Here is an 8,585-nt window from a genome sequence, read left to right on the forward strand (position 1 = left end):
TACAATATTTTAAGAAGCATTTTAACCATTCTTCCAACTCATAACAATAGTCATCATTATTGTCTATAACAATAATACTTAAGAGATGGAAACAAACAATAGTAACTAGTCAAAGCATATCATATTTTATTATAAGTTTGCGTTGAAAAACTTAGTCAAATTTAGTAAAACTAAGGGAGAGAACATATTTTGTAAATATGAGTTTTACATATCTTGAAGTTACTTATAACTCTTAAAAATACAAGTTATTCAAAAACTAACATAGAAGACTTAAAAACTAGCGGAGAAGACGCAGACGACTTCACTCTAAGTTGTCCAGACGACTAAACTATACGTCGTCTGGTCAACGCAGAGGTTATTTTTGCAATTGACTTTGAAATCTGTTATTTCGGACGACTGAAAAATAAGTCGTCTACTATTGTTTGGCTAAAAAAAAACTCCAAAAAAGCTAGACGACTTACATTTCAGTCGTCATAGGTTAGTTTTGCATTTGACTGGATTATTTCAGAAGTTTGACTTTTCTGGACGACTTACATTTCAGTCGTCTAGTGAAAATTAAAATAATAATATTTTTTTTAAAAGTAGACGACTTACAGTTAAGTCGTCATAGGTTAGTTTTGCAATTGAAAAAAAAAACTTCAAGAGTTAATTATATACAGACGACTTATAATTCAGTCGTCCACGAGACAACTGAAATGTAAGTCGTCCAGGATTTACGAGGTTTGACCAGAATCTCGGAAAAAAATCCTGGACGACTTACAAGTAAGTCATCTCGTGGACGACTTACAAGTAAGTCGTCTCGTGGACGACTGAATTATAAGTCGTCTGTGTATAATTAAATTTTGAAGTTTTTTTTTCAATTGCAAAACTAACCTATGACGACTTAACTGTAAGTCGTCTACTTTTAAAAAAATATTATTATTTTAATTTTCGCCAGACGACTGAAATGTAAGTCGTCTGGGGAAGTCAAACTTCTGAAATTATCCAGTCAAATGCAAAACTAACCTATAACGACTGAAATGTAAGTCGTCTAGGTTCTTTGGAAATTTTTTTGAAACCAAACAAAAACAGACGACTTAACTTTCAGTCGTCTCAGGTTACAGATTTCAAATTCAATTGCAAAAATAACCTCTGCGTTGACCAGACGACTTCCAGGTAAGTTGTCTACAGCCAGACGACTTCCCAAGTAAGTCTTCTGACGAACAGATCTGGAAAAAAACTTGATGTCATACCTTAAATTGGTGAGATAAGTTCCTTAGCATACATAAGGCTTCTCCAAGCACACAGAATCACAAACGAAAGTAACCCACCCAGAATCGTTAGCTTCTATGACTCTATGAACCATAAAAAATTTAGAATCAAAATCTTGGGTTTTTTTAGCTCATTGTGGAGAGAAAGTGAGAGATATGTTGTGTTTAGTTCACAAGAATGGAAAAAGAAGAAGGGTAAATCGATTTTGGGAGCATTAAGAGCTTCAAATTGGTTGTTCATGGTGGTTGTGGTATTGATGACAATGGCAATCTTGTAATTATTTGAAGATGATGAGGGTGAGAGAGTAAAAATGTCATTTTCGAAAAAAAAAGAAAAAAAAAATTGATGGCATTTTCGTAAATTATATGAACTTGTGGGGTGAATAGGGCTAAACCAATTTTCAAAAAAAAGGAGGTTAGTTTTGTGTTTGACTTTAAGTTATAGGTCAATTCTGCAAAAAGCCCTAATTTGTATATGTTCTGCTTGATCTGTATTTCTTTTTGATCTGCATATTGTTATCTGAATCACTCATTCGGAGCATATATCCATTTATCAGAATTTTAGGCTTCTAATGTGGCGCATATAAAAAAATGCAGATCCAAAAGGTAATGGAGATCACGCTTAATAAACGCAGATAAAGTAGATTACCCTGCAAAAAAAGAAGTGAATTGTATCACTTATTTACAAATGAAACAAATATAGATAATTCAAAATCAATTACAACAAATGATATTATCTATACTATTAAAATAGAAGTCATGATTTTTTTCATGTGTGGTTTCTTAATTTGGACCAGCCTTTAGAAATTTTATTAAATGGATTGTATTAAGATTATATAATATATAGAATTTTTGAATTATTTTAATCATACTATGTTTTGATATCTTTTCATTTTAAAAATATATATATATATATATATATATATATATTTTTTTTTTAACTTTTTAACAAATATTTTAAGAGATTTGAACAGGCTCTTATTTTTCAAAAATTATATGTAAATATTTTCACTGATTTCATAATTAGTTTTGAAATATTATTATATATATTTTATAAAGTGAAAAATATAAATTATATCCTATTTCTATCTATTATATAATCATAATCAATCATATAAATTATATATATATTTATATATTTTATTTTCATAAGTATTTATGTTCAAATATAATATGTTGGTAACATGGATTAACTTATATAATACATGTATAAAAAATTAACATGTATTTCATTAAAGTTAATAATATAAATCTTTTAATCATGATGTCTTTTTATTTTAAATATAAATATAAAATAATATATATATATATATATATATATATATATATTGTAAAAAATCTGTTGAAAAATATTTTAACAATATCTTAATTTTCAAAAACTTTATGTAAATATGTTAACTAATTTTGTAATTAGCAATGAACTATTATTATGCTTTAATATATATGCAGTTATCGTTTATAAAATAAAAGTAAAAATTATATCTTATTTTATCTATTTTTTTATAATAATAATTCATGTCAAAATAAAATTATTATATTGAACTAAATATGGTAAATTTATATTAAATTTATAAATTTTATTTTCATAAATATAAAATATTTATGCTAAAAATATAAAACGATGACATATCGACTTAGCATTCACAAACTATATAATACATATATAAAAATTGACATATCTTATACTTTTGTATATACACTAATATATTATCTAAAATGAAGAAACATAAAAAAAATATTTCTAAAAAGAAATTAGGATTTGAAGGTCGGCGGGTGAGAAATGGGCATAAATTTAAGGTTTTATCAGCTAAGTCATGATGTTATTATCCCATGATAATGGAGTTCCATAAAGGAGTATGACGGCGACTTTGATCTGAATATGAAACAAATTTGAAGACTCATTCGACTGTTTGAATCAGCTAAATTCTAATCATAATTTGTATGCATGAACATTTGTTCCTAACATGAGTAATAATTTCTAACATAAATTTTATTTTAATAAATAAAAAAAAAGGCGTTGTGTTTCGATTGTCACATAGTTCAATCTTCTTAGAATCTAATAGTTTGTTTTTTATAGATGTCAACAATTGTTTAATCTGAATTTGTCATAATTATGAGATAGCACGAATTAGATGTTGGATTTAATATTATGTTGATGAAGTCGGAACTCGGTGACAAGAAATGATGTTTCACTAATTATATTTAAATCTTATAAAATTAGCTATGTAATCGTTGCAAAGTGATCAAACCGTTCATAGTTATTTTATTAGAGAAATAAAAATTCTGGATGGACATGTTTATGAGAGAATTAGTTTTCTCCACTTTGGTGTAGAGAGCCCAGGATGATTTTTGATGATGATTCTGCATTGAGATGCCTATATGAGTTTTGGTAGGCATTTCCTTCTTTTTTTATAGTCTTTTACATTTTTTGTCGATTTTCTTTTCTCGGCCAACTTCATTTTCCTTGCTGGCTTTTGATTTTTTTGGGATCAATTTCAATTTAGCAAGGCTTTTGACAAGAGTGTCGAATCCATCTCAAACACTACATTTTAAGAAGAAAAAAATAGCGATGCTTCTCGATGTATCTCATTCCAACCAAAACCACTAATCATAGCAGTCCAGGAAACTAGATTTCTCTCAGAGAGCAATCTATAAAATTCACAAACATCTACATATTGAAAATAAACATAGACCATGCTCGTCCAAGTAACTACATTCTTCTCACTCGTATTCTCAAAAAAACTTTCACTTCTTCTAAGCCATCAATTTCAATATACTCTCTAATCACAGCATTCTAGGAGAGAATATATTGACTAAGCATATAATCAAACACTTATTTCAACTTGAGTTTTGACCTACATAAAATTTTCCATTTTGATCGAATTTCTATGAAATTTGAGCTCATTTTTATGCCAAAACATTATGCATTTCATTTTTAAACGATGAATTGTTCGTTTCAAAATGACATGATGTGTCTCTACATTCAAAGAAATTTGAACGAGCTACATGTAGAAGAATTTGGCCAAAATGGAAAATTATATACTTATTAATTTAAAGGAGCATGAAAAAAGTAAGAAACATATGCTTAACATGAGTGTTTGGACTGAATTTCGACAGATATTAAAAGGCGTATAGGAAAAATGTACTAGAATAAATTATTTCTATTGTGAAATATCTTGAAAAATATAATTTGACATTATGTGGAACATATGAAAAGTTATATGAAGTAGTAATGGTAACTTTTCAGGATTATTAGAGATTCTAGCAGAATTTCATTGTTATAAAAACACATGTTTATTGGATTACATATCACTAGTGGTAGTATTTCATCATCATTATATTGGTCATGATATCCAAAATAAATTAATTCTTTTGATTACTTCATGAATTAAATTAAACTCAATACAAAAATAAAAGAAGCAGAATATTTTAAGTGATTTTGAATTGTACTCCCGATGCTAGCCATCAAGAGAAAATGACAATTATTCTAAGGTAAGTTCATTTTTCACTTTTGAAGTGTTAAAATATACGTTATAATCTTTAGATCTTGATTTAGATAAAGTGATAGGTCAAAACTATGATAATGTATCTAATAGGAAAGAACGAAAACAAAGTGTTCATAAAAAAAATATTTGAATATTTGTCTTAGAGATTTTTATACACTATATGCTTTTCATAGTCTAAATTTGGTCTTGCGTGATAATGCAAATAACTATATGAAAGTGAAATATTTTCTGCTGTGCTGCAATATTTATATATATTTTTTATAATACTATACAAAATGGGGGGACATTTTGAAAATAAAGGTGAACTTTTTTACTATTAAGTGGTTGTCAACAATCTGTTGGGAAAATTGGATTAAAGAATTAAAGCCATAAGATTTCAGATTATAGATATACGAGAAGCTTTATTTGAAATGAGTGAAAATGATAATTGATACTTTGATCCAAAATTATAATTGATCCTTTGATCCAAAATGAAGCAAAATCTTTAGCAATAAAAGAGCTTAGTAATTTGAATTTATATTATCTAGTATTATTTAGTTTGACATATTGCATGTAGTGAAAATGGTTAGTTAACGATTACAGTCAAAGGTAGCAATTTGATGTTGCAATGACCAAAGTAAGTGGATTGATTTCTTATTTTTTAGAAATATATTGAAACTGAGATTGTTGATGCTATGATGAAAGCAAAAGAAATTGTTGATAAAATTGGTATTGAATCAGTTGTTATTCAAACACGTGTTATTTGTAGAAAAAGGAAGTTTGGTAACTAATAGTAATGAAACTATATTATCTATACATGAAACATTGATTCAAGAACATGTTATATAATAGACCACTAGGAGTTTTCTCTGCACAATGTGCAGAAACAATAATTTTTTATGTATTATTTTTATTTAAAAGAAAATTTATATTTGTATTTGGACATATTTATTTTTATATTTTAACTTCAACAATTTGAAAAAAAATCATAACCGTATTTTGTACTCTTATTTCTTTTGATTTGGTTTAACTACTTCAATTTGATTTTATTTTATAATAATATTTTTTGGTTATATTATATTACATTTAATTGCTCTTTATTTTAAATCTATCTTTTACCATATATATATATTCTAATAAATTTTGAATTTTTGTTTGTTTTAGTTGAAATATGTTAAACTAAGAAAAATCAATTTTTTAATTAACCTAGTGAACCTATAAATTAAATTAAAATTTTAATCATTTACCAATCAAAAAATATTTGATTAGTGTTTCTTTAGTTTTGTATTTGTTGATGAATATTTACAATTAATTTGCATAAAATGTATGTTTATACAAAATATGATATATAAGTTACTGTAAGAAAAATATTCGTAACTACATTTACTATTTAGTTTATTTTTATTAATGTAATATATATATTAATTTAATAGTGATATATGAGTTATTAGTTTTAATATATTTTAATAATCTTTCCAAAAATAAATACTTATATAGAAAATTAACATTAATGATGATCTAGAAGTTAATAGGTACTACCATATTTAAAAACCTTATTAAAAATATATAGAACTTTACGAGGAAAATTGTAAATGTCACAATTAGGTTAGTGTCATGTTACATTTTCCAAAGCCATGTCAGCATTTTTCTCTTAGAGTGATTGTAATGATGACACATATACAAATCACTTGGTAAATAATGTCTAGGGGATTCTATTAGTTCACTTGATAAAATATTTGAAAAATACACATTAATACATTATATCAAACTATATTTGGTTTGCAATTTGATTCTAATAAGTTGAAAATGCATGGTGATGAGATTTTAAAATCATGTTTTAATTTTGTAGAAAATAGTTTAAAAACTGAAAATTGATTAGATGTTAATTGACGTGACTTTTCTCTTGAGGTTAAGATTCTTAAATAACTTTTATCAAGTAAGAAGATAAATGTAAGTGATGTTTTGAATTTTTTTTATAGAATTTGATAGTTTTCCAAATACTACAGCTACATATAAAAGTTTACACACTGTTCTTATTACTATTTATTATGGAGATTTTTTTTTTCAAAATTGAAGCATTTCAAATACCTAAAAGCATCTATGTCACAAAAAAGTTACATGAGTTAGATTTAATAGCAATTGAGAACAATTTTGAAAGAATTAGATGTTAAATCTTTAATTGATGATTTCGTTTCAAAGCATCTAAATAGAATGACTTATTTGGTTGAATGATTATGAGAAAAATATTTAAACCCAAACCAGACCATACAAAATGTTCATTTTAAAATCATTAAATCATATTTCCTATATACACTTGAATCCAAAAAAACCCCAAAGTTGTAAAATTTCGATCATGCAAGTCTTGTGAATTATGACTAATCCAGCTGGGTGATTCGTCGCAACAAAGGTTTCTCTTAATGAACCATCAATCGAACCGTGTAGATTGTAAAAAGTTTGAGACTTTGAGCTTGGAATAAAAGGTGGTGAATTTGTGTGCCTTTTTAAATGTAGCTGTAACCGTTGTCATTGTCATCTCCTATGGAAATGAAACTCAGAATAACAACATAAGACAATGTAGGAAGAGAAATCAAAGGCTAATGCACTCAACATATGAGTCCAGCGTGCTTTAGAATAGAGGGCATTGCATGCTTATTGATATACTATGAATTTTACCCACTTTCAACCATGGTATATAGATGTTTTAGGAACTAACTATGTTGTTTTGGAGTCCTTTGAGAACTTTTACAGGTTCATGGATGATTTGGAGAAAAGTGGTGATTTGGGTGCATTTTAGATATAAAATGTGAGGAAGCTCGAAGCTGACCATCGAACAAGTTCGAGGTCGACATTCAGAGTCCACCATCGATCGATGCACACTATGTGCCATCGATCGACAGCGAAGTGCGCAAATCCCAGCCGGCTTAAAACCCAAGTCAAGACATAATTATGGAAATACCCCTGGCCGACTTTTAACCTAATATTTATGTGCTCTGCCATTTTGTTCTAGGAAACACACGCTTTTTACACTATTCATATTCTCTAGTTTCATACAACAAAGGTTTTTAGTAGATTTAGAAAGAAGATCCAAGACTCCTTCAGAGATTTGTATTGGAACTCCAGTATTTCTGACCTTAATTTATTTATGAATTCCTTTATGTTATTTGCTATGAATTGCTTTGCTATGTCTGAGTAGTTCATCTTGTTAAGTTTAAGGTTCAAATAGTCATGAGGGATTAGCCCAAAATATAGAACTGCTAAGTTGTCTGGATATCCATCAATTGAATTGCCTTTAATGCTTGTGTTCTAGAGTAGTTAACTAGGACCATGTTCTTAGATAATTGGGCGCAAGCGAAAGCATGGTCCTTTGTATGATTTAATTCATATTGTGCTAGGATTGCTAGAAACAAGCGACAACTGATTTAGTTAAACTAAGTAAACACGTTCAAACCCGCTCGCTAAAGCTTGCTAGATGGGACGTCGATCGACAACTCCATAGTTGCATCAATCGACGGACTGAAAGGTGTATCGAACGACTATCATTGATAGCATTGACACCCGATTAATAACCCTAAGCCGGCTTCATTTAAATTGAATTTGAACCATCCATGTATTCTAGTTACTTGCGTCACAATTAATTCTCAAAACCCCACTTGTTTCTCAGCTTATTATTGAACTCATAAGAGTAAAGAGTAAACTGGTCCTCTGGATTGAATCTCAAATATTACAATTACCACTGTTAACTTGACAGTAGCAAGGATTCATTTTTAGTGTATCAAGTTTTGGCGCCGTTGCGACGGAGACTAAGCTTTTACCTTTATTTTTCGGTTTAATATTTATTCTGAGATATCTA

The sequence above is a fragment of the Brassica napus genome, chromosome C5 (assembly GCF_020379485.1).
Source record: "Brassica napus cultivar Da-Ae chromosome C5, Da-Ae, whole genome shotgun sequence".
Classification (NCBI taxonomy): domain Eukaryota; kingdom Viridiplantae; phylum Streptophyta; class Magnoliopsida; order Brassicales; family Brassicaceae; genus Brassica; species Brassica napus.